The 19,068-nt window shown below is 39.4% G+C and overlaps 1 protein-coding gene across 5 annotated transcripts in view; it reads right to left on the minus strand.

Annotated features, from left to right (window-relative positions):
• The window catches only part of NTRK2 (neurotrophic receptor tyrosine kinase 2), a 307,987-nt gene that overhangs the window by 106,743 nt on the left and 182,176 nt on the right, over window positions 1-19,068 (minus strand). For 2 of the 5 annotated variants that reach the window (XR_006741271.1, XR_006741270.1), the window contains one exon: window positions 16,852-19,046. The exons of the other annotated variants lie outside the window; for them this stretch is intronic. The gene's annotated coding sequence lies outside the window, so the exon portion shown is untranslated. Of the gene's footprint in view, window positions 1-16,851; window positions 19,047-19,068 lie in introns of those variants that run through there. 5 annotated transcript variants of the gene reach the window in all.

The following is a 19,068-nucleotide window of genomic DNA, read 5'->3' on the forward strand; positions in this document are numbered from 1 at the left end:
CATTTCAAAAATTTGTAAAAGAGCTGGATAGTTCAGAATACTGAGTACAATAAATCACTTTAAAGACATATCTTGGAGCCTTACGTGAAATTGCTTTTTTCCTTCTAGTTTTGAGAGATATCATAACTTGCTAGAGCTAGGTTAGTGTTGGAAAGAAAAATATGCGCTTCAAATTTCCATCACTGCATGTTCATTCCATCCAATATGTCACTGTGCTCCTCTCTGCCAGACAGTGTTTCAGCAGTGGGTAAAGGAGACCCAAGTCCCTGCCCTCGTGGAGCTTACATTCTTGCAAGTGCCTGGCACCAAAAAGTGCTCAGCAAAAGTTTTTGAATGAATGCACATATATACTTTCACCCTAATGACCAAATCATCTTGTTAAATCTAAAGTAGTTATATAATTTCTTCAAAAAGTGTAGCCATGTGCATAGCCAATGTTGTCTTGAAAAAATTTTAAAACAAATCAACCAACTGTGATTCATTCCCAGAGAACCTATCTCAATAGAAGAACAACAATGAGAGAGAGAGAGATTGAGAAAGAGAGCGAGAAAGAGGCTTACTCAAAAGGGGCAGCCTAAGAATCCTAGGAAAATGTTATTTAGAAATTAACATAGGCTTCTGCAAGAGAACAGCACAGACAAGTGCCCTACCTGTCATACCCTTTGGAAATCTCATCAAATGCGTCAAAGACCTCAGGGCACCATTTGTCTTTTATTATTAGATAATAATTGCTCAAGCCCCCTCCCCTCAGCAAGCAAGCCCCTTCTACTTCAAGCTTCTTCAGGCAGTGGTGAGGTGGAAAAAGGAGTGGAATTTGGCAAAGGAATCTCTAAGAGCTTTATGGTTCCTTCTTTGCAACACTGTATTGATTTGCTCACACTCCCCAAAGATCTGAGACATTTTATAATCATGACCATAATTGAATGCCATCAGCAGTTCAAGGGGGCTTTCCTCTTTATCACTTAAAGAGACAATAGCATCAGTTTAAAAGTCATGAAACCTACCAAGAAGCCAAGACAGCCTCACTGTGCTCCTCTTTGCCTTTCTTACCTCCACTTTCTTGGTGGCACCATCTCTCCCTTGGATTTGATTATCTGGCTACCGGACAGGCAAACATGCAGCAGAGACTAGCTACTTGGGGAGAATTATTTTCAAAGAAAAAGAATCAAAAAGCCTTTCATTAAAGACTGCCACTCTGAACAGACAACTAATGGATCAAAAGTACCAGGAAATTCCAAACTACCTCCAAAATCGCATCCAGGCAGTGTCCCCAGATTCAGAGAAAGTGGAAATCTCTGCATCAAAATAATTGCTTAAAAGTTAAAGCTTGAAAGTTGTAAGGTATGTCTTTAGGGTTTAAAAGACATTGTTTAACAGAGTATAGGAGAAGAAAAGAGTGTAAAGTCCCCTGAACCTCCTACCCTTGGGTCTGTTTTATTGTCAATATCCTGCTATCTCCCCACCCTTCACTTCCTTCTCTTTGTCTTGAGTTTGGTAAATTATATAGCTTACTGTCTTCAGTTGCCCTATTATCTAAGGATTGTGACATTTTCCCCATTATTGCTTGGATAAACTTGAATCATAAATCTATATATTTTCCTGCTATTTTTTTTATTTTTTATTTGTTTTATTTTCCTGCAATTTTAATTCAGCTGAGCCATGTTATCTTCTTTGATGCTTGTCCAATTTCCCTCTATCTATTAAACTCTGTCTTTACCTAATTAGAGGAAAGAGCTAATGAATCATGTCCCCAGTCCTGTGTGGTTTTTGAAATCATCATAGACAATATTAGAGAAGATCAATTGTATCTATTGTTTTGCCATGCATATAGCAATTTATTAATGTGATGTCTGTCATCACTCATGTCTGGATGTATTTATAAATCAGGCTTCATTTGTGGGTGAACTGTTGCTTGGATGATAATTTCACATGACCACAGTATTTCCAGGCTATAAAACTCAAAGAAGCTTCTTGGTTTGGGCCAGCCTTAAGTAAGGCATACTGAAGTCCAGATAGGATACTTAGGTGGAAGGGCGGGGAGGGTGGGGGAATCTTCCTGTTTCTTACTGAGTAAAATCTAGCTGGTCCATGTAATGAGGTAGAACAGAAAGTTGGGATAGCAAAGCTGCAAGAAGCCAAAAAAATTGCTTGACTTTGCTTTAGCTTAGCAGCTAAGGACCCATTAACGTACAAAGCTAAATAAAATCAGCTATTAGTAGAGATAAGCATGATTGCTGCTGGTCTGGTTATACAAACTATGTCCTATTAAATTAAGTATGGGAGATGCAAAACAAAGAGGACCAGCTCACAGTTGGAATGCATTCAAGGCCTTGGAGCAGCAGCTCTCTTAGATTAATATGGGAGTGTAAGGCAGACTATTTAAACCCCTCCAAGCGTGGGGTCTGACCAGTGCGTGCAATTGCCAGGCACCTGTTAGAGTTTTCATTTAGCCGAATTACACCAAGCAGCTTAGCCTTGGGAACACACCCTCTGCACAGTCTGGCCCTCTGGATTTCACAGCCTAATGATATCTCCTTGCAACACTTGGTTGGAGAGGCCTCCTGGGGCGCATTTTATCTGTGCTGCCCTCTCTTAGTTTTGAATGTACCACATCTATCTGGGAAAGTAGGGTGACCTGCTTTTTGTTGTGAACAGAGCTCTGTGTGTTTGGAAAAGCCTCAGAGTTAATGTCAGCTCCTGCATGAGCTGCTCCTTCTACAATGGAGGAAGGGAGGGCCACGTCTGCCTGCTTGGTCAAGCATCCCTACTCTGTTCTGCAGATACACACCATTGTCCATATGCTTTGAGAAAACTATTTCCTCCGTTGCCACATGGAACAATCAAAATAAAATCAGTCATATAGAATCTGCTTCATATGCTGAAGTTCAGGTAAGATATTTAGGTGGAGGAGTGGGGAGGCTGAGGTAGACTTCCTGTTTCTTGCAGAGTAGAATCTGGCCTGGTCCACGCAATGATGTAGAACAGTGTTTCCCAAAGTGTGGTACTTGTACCCCCAGGGGTTCGGGAAGAGTTTGGTGGGGGTACGCGTTGCACCGGAGTTTGGTGGGGATATGCACTGCACCGTGCTTAGCTGCACCTAATTCTACGTTCTCATGAGTACGAGGGGTACTCAACATTACGAAAATTATAGAAGGGGTACACGTATGTCAAAAGTTTGGGAAACACTGAGTAGAACAAAATTGTGATGGCAAACTCGCTACTAAACAAAGCCCGCCCAGTACTCACAGTGTCTACTTGGCCTGGCATGCCTCCTGCTCTCTGCCACGCACCCACCACGCATCCACATCCACCTTGTCAATGAGATGATGCTGCTAAAACCAGGACACAGGGCCTACTGCTCCCAAACCACTGAGTGTCAGAGATGGCTCCTGGAGTAATAGTTCTAGCTCCCCTGAGGCAGCGAGAGGAGCAGTGGTTCTGGAGCAGCCACCTCTCTATGGAGCACACAGAAGCCCATTTCTAAGGTTTACTCTTTTCCAGAAAGTATTTGATAAAGCCCAGTTCTCACACAGAGTTCATACTCTATGCTTCCATTCATATGAAGCTCTAGAATAGGCCAAATGAACCTATAGTTTAAGGCTTATGAATCGGGCCCCTGGCTCTTGGGTGATTTTTTGCAATCATCATAGACAATCAACAGTATTTGTTATTTTCTACGCATATGGCAATTGATGTGATGTCTGTCATCACTCATGTCTCATTATATTTGTGGTCATTAGAAATAAGGGCAGAAACATGTAGATATATGATTTGCTGTCTGATGGAGGGTTGGTGGAGGGACTGACTGGAAGGCACAGGAAGAAACTTTATGAGGTGAAGAGTAATGTATGGACCCCAATGAGAGTTTGGATTACAGGGAAGTATGCATTTGTCAAAGTTCATGCAATAGTTCCTTTAAGACTAGTGTATTTCGTTACATGTAACTTTTATCTCAAAAAAAATAAAGAAGGAAAAAAGAAGAGGAATGAAAGAAGGGAGGAAGAAAGAGGAAGAAAGAAAAAGGGAAAGGGAAGAAAGGAAAAGGGATGGAAAAAAAAACATGCACAAATATTGCACTCTAGCTTATGCTTGTTGAAATGTTAGGGTTAAAGTGTCCTATTGTCTGCAGCTTCTTTTGGAATACCTCTGAAATCTGATGATGATAGAGAGATCTCCACGTGGAATTTAGATGGGTGTATGGGTGTTCACTGAAGGGTTCTTTCAACTAAGCTGAGGACTTCAGGTTAGTAAAATATAGGGAAAGCAATGAAGAAATGCAATTCTACTTTTTAGAAGTCAGGTTTCAGAGTTGGCCGACGTGCCAGATGGAATCTCTCACACAGAAAGTTTCCGATGTGAAAGAGTGCACACAGCTCTGTACTCTGCATGGATCCTACTGCTGGGGCCTCTCTCTCTCTCTCTCTCTCTTTCAGCTCTAGTGGACTATAATATATAATTATTCTCAATAGCAGAGCTCAGATAACTCAAGCAAGAACAGTTTTCTTTGGATAATTTGCAGACTTTGACCTAAAATAAGGGCAGATACATTTAGATATATGATTTGTTTTTTGGCTGCTGTGCTATTTCAAAGTATCCTTGTTACTATTTGTGATGAAAGACTCCTCCACCATTAAGAGAAGTGAATCAGACTGAGTTACTTGAACCATACCCTATAACTCTCCTAGCCTACATCCATCTTGCTAGCATACTGGCCTAAGTTCATCTCCTTAAAAAATTCATTTAGGGTGACACATGGGTAAAGAATATTCCTCTTTTTAAAAAGCATAATATACTGCATTAGCCAAACAAGTTAAATTATATCCCTGCACAACTTAATAAAACAGAACTCTTTCTATATTTCTGTAGGCTCTAATTTATAACTCTTAATTGTGAAAGCATGAAAACATGGACATGAACATCAATAAAAATCACTGGTATTTGGCTTTGGAATTCAGGATAAGTGAGATGAATACATGAATTAGCCATCTAGGCCATATCCTAGTTTCCTCCCAGATCAACCTTATGGGTCCCAAGACCCAGTAGACAACTGAGAGGAAAAAAAACTAGAACTTGCTTTTCAAGCGGCATTTCCACGTCAGTATTTAAGCAAAAACCAAGGTATGAATAACATAATTTCCAGAAGAGTTCACTTTACTCAACTACTTGTGACACTATATTTTTATACTAAAATGTAACAGATATATTCTGGAATAGTGTGTAAAATTTCCACATTGTAGTGGATGGTTACTTTGGTTACTCCAATAAACCACACCTTCCTATTTCCTTGCCCTTGTGTAAGCTCCTCCCTTTTAAGCCAGTCTGATCCTAGGAGCTGCTTTAACCAATAGATGCCAGTGAAATGAGCCAGTTCTAGACCCTACACTGTAAGAAGGCCTGGTGACTTTTACAGTTATGCTTTTTAAAATAGTTGACTGTCTGGAGTCTTCCATGATGTGAGGAAGCACAAATATCCATGTGGTGGAGTCCACATGGAAGAGAATTAAAACTCTTGGCTGATAAGCACAGTGAATTCCCAGCTGCTATGAGCAAGAGACCATTCTGAACCTTTCTAGTGTCCAAACTGATGCCATATGAAGTAGAACACCACCAGGTCAATCCACAGAATTGTGAAAAATAATAAGTTGTTCTTGTTTTAAGCTGCTAAATTTTGGGGTAGTTTGTTATACATAATTAGAAACTAAAGCTTATGTTTAAAATATAGTTTGTAATCTCAAAGAAATTTTACAATTAAAGAAGGCATCTTAGAATTATATCCTGAAACCTCTACCCACCAATCAGGGTATTTCAGTGAAGATGATTGAGAAGCATTGCCTTAGAATATAATTATAAGAAGATAATCCCCCAGATGCAGGCATATTTTCTAGTTGACACATGATTGAGAAGAGCTGTATCATTCGCCTGTGTTAGGTGATCAGAGATAAGTATGTTTTAATCATGCCTGTTTTTCAAAGGTGATTGCTAATGAGATCATTTTAAGACATAATGCAAATAGAAATGGCATTTATATTCGGCACTCTTCTCTAGATCTCTTCATTATTTTTTTCTCTCACATTCCTGCTTCTGTTACTGAGAAACTCAGTCCATATGGCCATATGTAACTGATCCCAGACAGTGAGAAAAGACCAGTGAAGTCTGGTCTATGTCAACCCAAGACAACCTGAAGCTGAGACTGAGAAATAAATCCTCACTCCAGTAATTCGTCAAATAGGCCCATTCATAGCAAGACCCTCAGTACCTTCCTGCCAGATTAAATTTTTGAATTAACAATTAACAAGCCAGGCCTGGCTTAATACCTGTCACATGAAGACAATAGGGTCACAGTTATTAATATTGATCAGTCACATCCATGGACCCACAATTGTCCAGTACCATATCCTGAGTACTTAATAACCTAATGTGACCCAAGTGAGGTGGAGAAGGAAAGGGACAAAAAAAATGGGATAGGAGGGCGGACTCATACCCATTGACTACAATGATGCCAGGCATGATGCTAGATATGTTCTAGGGACTCAAAATCACTCAAGATGCAGAAGAACTAAAGCAAGTGGGATTATTATGTTCATTTTATGCATATGACCATGATGTGAGCCAAGTGTTAAGCAAGCAGCCGGCTCTTGATAAGTGCTTCCAAATAGAAGCCACTAGTATTTCATCGTGTTGATAATATCATTCTGCAGAGTAGAAACTGAGGTTGATTGAGGTCAGGGTTACACAGGAGCAACAGTGTGGGGCCAGTAATAAAGTCCAGATCTGTCTGAAGCTGCTCCCTCTGTACCAGTAATACCGATAGTGTGGTAAGGACAATTGTCAATTGCACTACCCTTCTCACATATGGATGAAAACATTATATCTTTAGAATAAACCACCAATGGTATGTTAAAGTTGTATCAAATTTCAAATAGAAAACTATTTTGGAGTCCTGCTTACATCATTGAGGATATTTTTAAATTGCAAGAAGGGGAGAAAGTTTTTAATAAGCTGTTTTAAAGAGTCACTGTTGTCAACAAATGAAGAAAGTTCACCCAAAAAGTAGTTAGCCAACAGATAAAGGCTGAGCCTCTCAGGGATTTCAACCAAAGCAGATTTTGTAACCTGTGATTTGTCCTAAAAAAGGACTCAACCTTCTGCTAGTCTGGGTTGCAATGGGGAGTCTGGAATCAGGTCAACTTCTCAGTTGCGTGGAGAACTTTAAAAGCTGAGCCCAATCCCTTCTGGATTTCCATGTGGTTGGTTGCCAGGTGCTTGATGACAAATGGTGGAGGCAAAAGGCTCCAGGTGGCTTCAAGGCCAGGGAAAGTGTTTGCATCTTGTCTCTGCCAATTTCTACCTAGACTCTGAGTCTTATTTAAACTCTCCAAATCTTACTTTCTTCATCCATAAGAAATTGCCTGAATGTGAACTTTAGCCAAAATAATGTTTGTGGAAACACTTAGCTCATGCTAAGTCTCTAAAAAATTTTCTTTTCCCCTTCTATTTCCAAAACTAGTTAAGTTCTGCCAATACTCATCTCTAACCTCTGAACCCAAGAACAACATTTTCTTCTGCTTTCGTTGTCCTGGCTGACTTTTGTTTGCCTTATTAACTACTTGGACAGTAATGAGGCTGGATTTGTTTTGTTTTCTGCTCTACTCTGAGGTTTGTCAAAAAGCCATGTATGTTTTACAGAATCTGAGAGATCCAGCCCGGGGCCTTCCAGAGGCTTAAGCGGTGCTCCCCTCGGCCAGGATCTTTGCTTCAACAAAAAGCCATGTATGTTTAAAAAAAAAAAAAAAATGAGTTTTGTCACTCCTTGTGAAATTTACTTGAATCTTAAGCAAATAGGACAAAAAACAAGATCATGTGTCCCTCTTGTTCCCCATAACATCAAGAAAATAATCTACAACCTCAAGCAACATTAACAAATAATCTTTCCCTTAAGAAAAAATAAATGAACCCAACCCTTTTGTAGTTTCCCAACTTCAATTTTTCTACTGGGGTCCAAGCCAGAAAGCTCAAATCTATATAGCAAAGCAAAGCTGAGAATGGATGCTGCCATCTTGCTGGAGATGGCTACCTAACGCCCCTAGAGGCAGTGACTGGTGATGGCCAGAAAGAGAAACGGCATTCTAGACCACACTCTGGACTCGAGCATAGATTATCATTTATACATTTGATCTTGCCACGTGAAGAATGCTTAGTACAGCTTATAGTCAAGCTCCAAAGAGGCTGCTGGTTTTGTTTTTGAATATTAAATTATTTTTTTATTGGACCTTAAATCATTTGACTCCAAAGCCTTTCCTACTTGTCATAAATGATGTTAGAGTATCATTTTTTAATTCCTTTGACAGCAGGAAAACATCCTCTCCTATGGGCACTTAATTTCTTGCTAGTTATTTGATGATGAATAAGTTTCAAGGCCTTTGGCAACTGTTGGCCAGATTCACACCACCAGGGAACATGCAGGGAGATGACCTCAAGTGAATCCTAACAATTCTTTTGTCTTGAAAGCTGACCTGGGGAAATGCTTAAGGGGATGAGAAGAATATGAGCAGCACACATATTTAATTATAAAATACCAGTTTGGGCTTTTGCAAGAATCTCTTCACTTCTTCAAATATGATCAATTATCTATTATAAAATACATGAAGTGCCACGAGTCATTGATTTTTTTTTATTTCTTTGTTTTGTTTTTGTGTTTTTTTAATGAACTTCACAACAGAGTCCAAGCTCACATGAAATATTTATCTTTTGTCCAAACACCACACTCATTCTACCCTTAGCTAGTTTGGCAGAAACTGATAGCTCATTGCCTTCCATTAAGCCAGTCAAGAAAAATTGCTTACCAGGATTTACTCCTTCATCAGCCTGACTAATTACACCATTCATTGTTCCTTTCATACAGAGATTTTAAATTCCTGCTCTGAAAGACACATACCACCCAAAAGACATCTGCTTCCTGGATTGCTCTATCTTCTTTTTCTCAATCTAGGGAAAAATACTCCGTGGCCCAGAAAACACCAGCTAAGCAAAATCTAGACGTAAGAACTGACTGGTCTCAAGCTAGAAAATGGTCATATCAAGGAGATAAAAGTAATCGGGAGCTAGTGGGATAAAAAAGACAGAACAAAATCTTCTCCTTCAACACATTCAGGGAAGGCATTCAGCCTACAGAGTCCAGTGACAAGTCTCAGATACCTCTGCACAGTGACAGAAGAAAGAGATAAAATATGCACATGCTACTAGGGCAAAGCTGGTCTGAAAGAGTGTGAGGCACCAAGGTGGAGCAACTTTGGGGATGGTAATGGTATTAGGCTGGACTTGGACACAAGCCTAGGCTCTGCTCAGGTGGTGATTACATTTCTCTAAACCACCAAGTGCTGGGAATTAAAGAGTTTAAGGGACCAACAGCTCTGTGAGCTTGAGAAGAAGCTTCCCACAGATCCATGGTCCAAAGTGAAATTTCACCTTTAAAGGAAACTATGGGGATACAAGTTGAACTTTATAAAGCATGATAACCTTAACTTTCTCTCTGGAGATTTCTTTGCATGGAACTGCTTTAGCTGAGTCCACAGCAAATACTTTGTAGAGGTCACATCTATCAACAAAAGCATACAATGGTGACCCAGAGAGCTAAATCCCATCTCTCATCTACAGTGTGTTCTGAGTTCTTTCAAGATCGTGTCTTTCCGGCTGATTAATCTGTTGGTAAACATAGTGTAACAAAGCACAGCATCTTCAAGATTGCTGTTGGAAAGCCAATTTGAAGAATGGGTTTAAATAAGCCATAAAGGAAACAGGTCCTCCTGCCACCCATTCTTTCTGAAGTTGCGCAAGCTACCTCTGTTCATTGTTTTAGCTCAAGGCATTCACATGTGCTTGACTAACACTTCTCAGGATTATGAGAAGCAAAAGACAAAACAAAGAAAAGATAACTTCTACTACACATTCATTTCACGTACTCCATTTATTACAGCACAAAGAACACCAAATGTGGTTCGCATTTAAATCATGTCTTTCATATAAAGATTGAGGGCTGCTGAAATTGTGAGTGTGCAATAGCCATTTTTCAAGAAGCTGTTTAATAGTGGGGGATCATGTTTCAGTGTCTCAACCTCTCGCTACTTAGAATTAGATTCCCTCTCAGTGATTTGTTACTTGAACCTCATTTTCAAGGGATCATCAGAAAGCAAGCTTCTGGTCTTTCAGGTTCCCAGGTAGAAAAACCATCTATAAGATGCTAAATACTTTTTTGATAAATGGGGCTTAATTAGGTCACAGATTTTGGAATTGAGTATGTTGAAGGGGCCTCAGTGATCATCTCTACACCAGAGAGTTATAAATTACTAGTTAGTTCAGGAGACATACACTGCAGACCAGTCAATGCATTACTTCTTTCTACTGTCCTGGGCTACCTGAGACACAAGAAGACAGGCTTTCCCCCATCAATTTCCTGGCCTCTGGGCCACATTCAGTATGTATTTTACTCATTGCATCTTTAGCTCAGGCTTTATTTTTTTAGTTTAGCAGAATATACCTCAATTCTGAGAAATGCAAACAATAGTGCAGTTGCAAGGTACTTGTTTGCCCTGAAATATATTAAATAAAGGAAATATTTAAAATCACCCTTCCTGGCACTATGCACCAATTAGTGTTAAACATCTGTGATAAATTGTGCCTAACAAATTGCCCAAGCATCATAAGCATTATGAGAAGACCACAGTTTTATTAAACACTGAAAATTATATTTTTCCCAGTGGTTGTACTGCAAGATAATGAACTCCCAACAAGTGGCAGCAGAAATGCATATTCAATTTTGCACAAAGACTCACAAACACTGCAATATATTATGCCGATGGAGACACAGCCTCTATGTAGACAAAAGAGGGGGCGGGGAATTCTTCATGTTCAGTAAATGTGTATAGTTAGGAAAATATGAAGAACAGCTAATCATCAATATTGAAGGCATGCCTATATTTCCAAACTCATTTTTAAGTAGCATAATTTATTCCTTTTTATTTTATTTTATTTCCATCACCATTTACATCCCTTATATCCTCTTCTACCTCCACACCCCCTCCCGCATCCTCACAATCACCACACTGTTGTCCATGTTCATGAGTTCTTTCTCTTTTTTTTTTTTTCTCAATTCCTCCCACCCCTGCAAATGCCACCAACTCCCACCAGAGCTGTTTTTAAGTCTAGTGTAAAGTTGAACCTTGATCTTCTAGGTTTCAAGTTTCATTTTTCAAAGGGACTATTGATATTGGTGAAACTAGAAGGCATCCTAATCAGGCCCCCACATATACTAATTCTTCCTTAAATGTTTGGTTTCAACCAAGTGGTACACCAGAGTTTTAATTCATAAAAATAGATTTTATTATACAAATAAGCAGACACTGTCCGGGAGATGAAATTGAAGCAGCTCTGATAGTTTTATTAATTTATTTCATTTACTTCTGGTTTCTCTTACCCAATCTTATTTATGTCAAAGTAAGTTGAAGCAGACTTCATTATGTAGTGAAATGCAATTTGAACACTTTTTATTGGGGCATGGTGATTCAATCTGGTGATTCAATAATTTTTCTCCTTTAATCCCATACTCTCTTCTTACATTATTTTGTATAGATTGAATCTCATAAGATGAAATTCCAAAAAATTTATGAATTTGTGGAAAGGGATGTAATAATATCTCAATAATTCTTTAAACTATGAATATTAAGTTATAAATAAATTATCATTATCACCATTTTGTAATGTAATATTACATTTTCTCTAAAGAAAATTAACTGAATTAGTGAACTCAACTTTTTAAAGTAAACTTTTGAGGCAACCGTAGTTCCTAGTCATTTTGCTATAAAATGATCAGAAGTTTTAAGCCTAATCTGACTCAGTTTGGGCATTTCTGGTTTTTGTTGATTAGGTGGATTTCAAAATTTGCCAAATCACTCTCCGATCTTTTCCTCTTCAAATAGTAGAGTTTCAGAGTTTTTGCATTTTCATAACTTTATTGAAGTGTTTGTGAAAAAAGAAGCAGATTTCTCTCACATGCTATTTAGTTGTTTTGTGTCAGGTATAATGTTAGTACATTGGGCAACCTCAATTCATAAAAGTATCTAGTTATGTTGAGGGAATACATTCTCAGGAGGCCTAATGCTTAAGTTCCAAGAGTGTCTGTATGGAGAAGAATTTGCAACAAGATAGGCATATAGAGGCTTCAAGAGGGAAACTGTAAAGAACAGAGATGTGACAGTGGAAAGATGAACAATTCTGAGGAAACTACAACAGAGTGTAATCTTGGGGACTGTCAGGAGCAGCCACTGAGAGAGTGGCGGCTCAGGGGTCAAAAAGGGGCTGCTTGGGAAGATGATTGGGAGCCTTCGTCTCACAAAGAAAAGCAGAAGGTTCTTGGTAATAGGCAGGGAGATTTCTGGAACAGCCCTTTTAGGTGTGTCAGATTGCTCCTTTGTGGGAGCAATAAGAAAGTTTGGCCCAGCTGGTGTGGCTCAATGGTTGAGCATTGACCTATGAACCAGAAGGTCATGGTTTGATTCCTGATCAGGGCACATGCCCGGGTTGAGGTCTCAGTCCCCAGTGTGGGATGTGCAGAAGGCAGCTGATTGATGATTCTCTCTCATTATTGATGTTTCTGTCTCTTCCTCTCCTTTCTTCTCTGAAATCCATTATATATGTATATATATAAAGTTTTCTATGAACCAAGGTCTAGACCTCTCTTTCCCTATTTTTGCTTGCAAATCTAGAAGTAAAAGCTGTCTTAGAAATCTAAGAACTTGGTTCATGAATGCTATCAACTAGGATTTAATTAATCTCTAACACAATAATAATAATAAATATTTTTATGTAGTCAATACATGCCAACCACTGTACAGTGTGCTTAACATATATTTATGTGATTTAATTTGTGCAATAGCTCTACGTAATAGGTATTATTGTTCTTAAATCTCAAAGTTGAAGAAACTAAGACACACACAAAAAAAAATTAAGCAACTTGTCCAAGGAAGAGAACTAGGTAGAGAACTAGGATTTGAACCTAGGCAGTGTGACTCTAGTGACTTCTCCATACAGACACTCTTGGAACTTAAGCATTAGGCCTCCTGAGAATGTATTCCCTCGTAACACAAAATATAAAGCATTAACATAACTGAAACCAAATTGACAAAAGCAGTCAGGAGAATTGTCAAACTATAAACAACTTGAGACGTGAAAGGGGAAAACAAACAAACAAACAAAAAAAAAACAGAAAAAGCTTTAAACCCAACAGGGAACAGACATGGTTTTAGGGGTGAATAGTGTGCAATTCCGATGGAAAGGTTCCCTAACTTCTGCTCCTAACACAATCAGTGAGGAATTTAACTTATTAGCCATCCCTGATGCTCAATGAAGTAGAGATGTATTTTTTCCCAAAGCTACAGTAATATTACAAGTACAATTTGTAGATACAACCATCTATTCATCCATTCATTCATTCAGTCATTCACACATGTTTCTTGTACACCTACAGTGTCCTGGGCACTGTTTTAGGAGCGGAAGGTGCCAACGCATTTGCTTGTCCATTGAACATCCCATGATTAGGAACTTAGACAATTGTCAGTATTTCCATCTGCGATTTTCAATGTCATTCAAAGTCTGTTGCCACTGAATTCCAGGATAAGACATGACTTCCTGTTGCAACTGAATTCCAGGATAAGACATGACTTCCACATTTATCATCTAATGGAGACATATGATTCCACATGCTAAGCCTAATCTAAAATTTCATCCTGATCCCCTCTACCCTGCCCCATCCTGGAGTCTCACTGTTACAGGTTCCAAATAGTCTTATTAGTCAGAGATTTGTTTTATTTCATTTCATTGGGAACATTTTCCACATTGGCAAATCAACTTAGGAACATGCCAAAACACACACAACCCCCACTCCCAGGGAAGCAAAGGGCTCATCAAATGCTCTCTTTGGAAATAATCCCACCCTTTTCTCTGAAGTCTCAATGTAATTAGTCTCGCCAAACTGCTCTTGGGCCACACCTCCGAAAACCCCAAGGAGCTGCCTGAGCTCTGCAGCTCTGTGCTAATACATGCATGGGGGTTGGGGGACCTGGAAATCTCTGATAAACAACATGTTGATTGTATCATTATTTGTCATGATGAACTTTGGACTGTGATTGGATAATTCATACTCTGGTCTTTTCTAAGTTATCAAGATAATTAAGAGAATCAACATTAGATCAGAAAAGAATTTGTTCATTTTGGCTAACCTCACCATTCTAATTTATCTGCATTCATCAAGCCCAGTGAGGACGTGTTGCGTGGTGTTTGGGGAAAACACGTGTTAGTCTACTTATTAAAAGCCTCATATGAGGTACTGGTCATATACATGAATCTGTGTAAGCATATGCGCTGTGATAAAGTAGGTGCTTAAAATATCAGCTCCTTGATGTTGCCTGACCTTAGGAAGGTCCTGATGCATGCTCTTCCCATGGGAGAAATGCCATCTATCAATGCCGACTCATGTTTTCCAAAGGACTCCCTAAAGGCCAAAGATCTACAAGAATGTTGACCCCTTTTAATTTGTCAGTTTGGAAACATGGACCTTTGCATGGAAAGCGAAAGATTCAGTCAAAAAGGGTGAGCCAAACAAGTGACTTGCCTGTTCTACATGATGTTCACAAACACCTGGCATCGGAATTGGTTGCTAGAGGAATGGGCGACAAGAAGGCATTATTAGCTTTTTGTCCCCTTGGCCTCCCTGGGACAGGGTGACTCAGAGAGGTGCCATGAGTGCCTCCACCTTTCCATTATCACCTAAAAAACACTCAGTAAATATGTGCACCTCAAATTGCTCCCAAAACACATAACACCCTTTGAATTCATCTTTGGAAAGACAGACATCAGGTTCACTTAGGAAATGTGATGTCACAATCTCAGAGCAGCGAGGGCATTCAATAAAGGCCTGGAGATCTATGGTATCTAATGCCTTTATAGGGTTTTCTAAAATAAAATCAAAAAGGTAAACTTTTCAGAACGAGCTGGGTTCGTTGGGGAGAGAGTGGACTTTTACAGGATCTTAATGAGCAAAATGTAAATGTCTAATTACTATGTTGTACACCAGAAACTAGTATAATATTGTATGTCCACTGTAATTGAAAAATAAATTTTAAAAAACAGAGTTAAAAAATACATAAAAATAAGGTTGATTATTCATGATTATTTAGCATTTCTGGCACTACCTCCATTGAGAAAAACCTCACAACTGGCCCTCTGGGCTCGGGGTCAGCCTTGCATTAAAGACAGTCCTGGGGTCAGCCGACCACTGGTTCCTTTCTTATTCAACAGTAAGTTCACTGCCGGCCATCTGGTGTTCTCCAGCTTTCATGTGGGAAGGTTAATATACTCAGCATACCTTGATGAACCCACATGAAAGGTGCAATACCAACACTGCAATTCCCCTTGCAGAGTTAGAAAACTGCTAGATATTATTTTCTGAAAAGGTACAAAGAGCCCAGTCTTCCAGGAGGCTGATCTGGGCCTGAACAAAATGCTCCCATGTGTTTGGTATAATTTGGGTTTGCTGCTTCTCCTCCTAATCAATCCGAGCCTCAGTTTTCCCAGCTACAAAACAGAGTAATGATGTCCATTTCCCAGCATTAGTAAGAATTTAGTTTGTAAATATGAAAATGGAACTCATAGAGACTGGCATACACAAAGCATCAGATATTGGTTGTTTAAAAATTACAAAGAATGCACACATTACAAAAGGTGCTCGTGATATTAAGGAACAGGCTGAGTGAAAATGGGATATTTAAAAACTCAAGTATTGGACCTTTAATTCAGCAAATGTGATACCAAAACTTCAAATGTGGGAAAATAAAACAATGTCTAATAAACTTATATAAAGGATTTCACTTCTATTTTAAAAGTCAATCCAACTTTTTTTTTAGATCATTTCTCAAATTTACTGAGAGGGTTTCCTGACCTTTCAAGCCTTTTTTAACCTTTTTTTTTTTTTAATCTCTCTCTCTGAGATTTATTCATTTCCTCCCTCTGAAGATTTACTTTTCAAAAAAATGCAATGCAGTGAGAAGATGAGAGTGCATGTCCCTGCACAGAGTTCAGTAGATAGCACAGGATGGTTAGTCCTGGAGGTGCTAGCAAAGGGGGCCAGGGAAATGTATCTCATGGGCGAGGGCTGGGGTGAAGGAACACAATGGGGCCAGGAATGCAGGAAGGGAGGGAAGACCTAAGGCTTAGCAGCCCAGCAGCTAATGTATACAAAGCAGTGCTTGGCAATGACCAGAGTTTTACATGAGATTCAGGCCAGAAGGAGTCTGTATCCAGGGCCTGGCTAGGATAAGGGGAGTGAGGTCCATGCCTTGTACACAAAACTTAAGGAAGCGCCCAAAATTCGGTATTTGAGATGAATGATATTTTTGTGCAATATTTTCAAAAATAAAATTAATGCAAGCATCTATGGTGAAAAATATGAAACGTTTAAATAAATAGAGGCGTTAAAGAAATAGAGCCCTCTCAGATCCCATCTTTAGGTAAAACTTTGCTCTTTTTTTTCACAGATTGATATTGCATACAGTTTTGTCTTTTAAAATACTTTGTTAAAATATTATTTAGTTTGATTTCTGATATTGCTGGTGCTCCTTTAAATTCTGCACCCTAAGGGAGGGCTTCACCTGCTTTATCCTAGTCCTGGCCCTGCCTGGGCCCAGAGTGGCAGTTTGGGAGCTAAATGGAAACAAATGGGGACAACTTCTAGAAACTTGTTTGTAGTGCTTTTAGAGATAGAGCCCAACACTGTCGGTGATAAAGCAGGCAACAGAGACCACAGATCAGACACTATTATCTTTATTGGTATACGCATTTGGCTCTGAAGGATCAACTACATCACAAAATTCAGCACAACAGATCTTATTTTCATGAACATGTCCGTATAATAAAGACTTCCAAACTCCATTGATCACATTGATATGTGTGGACAAGTCCTGGAGTTTCTGAGCACAGTAAAAGAACACAAGTCATGTTGTAGGTCCACTATCTTGCATCAAATATGAGAGCGGGAATTAACGTTAAACAACGCGTAGCCATCACAGAGACCCTTCCCCTCCCCCATCCCTAGATCATGGTGCAGCATCAGAGGGCAGAACCGCTGAGCCCAGTGCTGCAATGCAACAGACAGGCCCAGCGGTAGGAGGCTGGTTGCTTGTTGCCCGCGGTGGAGAAGTAGGGAGACCTGTGAGCGAGGATCAGTGCATGCCCAACTTCAGAAGAGTCTCCTTGGGGAACATCATCCACACTCACCCATGCAAGTCCCCTTTCTTCAAAAGTGGGCAGAGGATATGGGGACTACATGAATTTGTCCAGAACCCAATAACCCATCTGATAGCTCAGCCCTCACACAGAAGCTCGGCATGCAATAGCATGAATCTTTTCTAAGAGAACACTGGGGTGTTTATGGCAAGGACTGTAACCATGGACTAGCTATGAGACCCCAGTCTAGCTAACATCCACTTTAATTGGATTGGGATGAGATATGCAGGGAACAGGAGAGAGTACACATCACCCCAAATGAGAAGCAGTATTTAAGAAGTGAGAGATAAACTTATTCCCTTTGTATTTGGCCACTGGCTTCCTTTCCAAAGTTCAGGAGTTAGAGAATCCAGGGCAGAGCTCCCCACCACCAATATCTCACTAAGAAAATGAGTGCATTCTTCTTCAAAACCAGTGTTGAGAAAGGTCTAGGTAGGGCTCAAGAAAAACTAAAACCTTACATGTAACTAAAGGGATTTTTACCATCAACTCAAAACAAAGGCTTATAAGAGGGAAGAAACACCCTATAAGTAATTGCACTTGGGAAAGAAAAGAAAATGGCCCTCACTAGATAAGGGTCAAACAGTTATATGGATTCATAATTGCTTCTATGGGTATCAGTATACAGCACTAATGGAACTAGGAACTAGGGAGAAATGTGATCATTAGCTCCTTTTCTCTGAGAGAAACAGAGGGAGGATGGCAGAACGAGTTGGATGAAGGAATTGATATTTATGCGTCAGGATAGAGACAATGTGAGAGAGACCCAGTTAGTCAGCTGGCCGGGGTACTCTCTTGTTATAAGGTAAGAACGTGAGCTCTGTCCCTGGGTAGCCAATTGATTTCTCTCTATTCCTTAGTAACAGACTGAAGGCCGACTCACTCACAAAAGTGAACTCTTTGCAGGAACATAGATGGGGATAATTATTGGGCACGGGAGTATAAATGGATCTGAAGTTCCATTACTCTTGCAGGAAAGTAAGTAAGGTGGCTGGTCAGTGGTGCCATATCAATAGTTTCCTGTACTAAAGACATTCCCTAACATGGAGGCTAGTTCTTTTGATATAATTAGATAGTGTAGGATTTTATCCTGCCCCCTCTATATCAACCACTTTGTTGGAACATTAGGAATATGGGCACTCTGTCTAATTGCCTTCATTATCTAATAACAAGCTTGGGTTCCACTTTAATGCACCCAAAAGGTCAATGACATGGTTAAATAAATGTGCTAAATAATAGCAACAAGATAAAAAAAGTATTTCTGTCTATGTATATTCATAGCATATATAGTAATAAGAATAATATAAAAACTAGGTATTAGATTATTGTTTTTTTGAAATTCCTCCCCCACCCTTTGGTTCAAAAATCATATAAATCTAATCTCTTATAAATCATAGGAATCTCTCTGTTATAAACTCATTTTTAAAAATTGTTTACTGTAACATTGTGCAAAATACCAACGTGGACATACTTCTGGAAAGTATTCTTGAAAGGTCCCCTTGCCAGAAACCCAGTTAAGGCCTAGGTGCCCGAAATATCAGAAGAAACTGGAGATTATTGGGCGCTAACTCCATCAAGTTTAAGTAAGGTTGAATGTCTAAGGAGAGATTCCAAATCATCAGAGGTCCTTGCACCAGGGATGCTGGTGGAAGAAGGGCATCCCTAAATATTGGGAAACATCAGATATAACCAGTTTGGCCCTTTAAGACCCAGCACTTGTCACATCCAAATATTTTC

The sequence above is a fragment of the Pipistrellus kuhlii genome, unplaced genomic scaffold, assembly GCF_014108245.1.
Source record: "Pipistrellus kuhlii isolate mPipKuh1 unplaced genomic scaffold, mPipKuh1.p scaffold_m20_p_12, whole genome shotgun sequence".
Lineage (NCBI taxonomy): Eukaryota > Metazoa > Chordata > Mammalia > Chiroptera > Vespertilionidae > Pipistrellus > Pipistrellus kuhlii.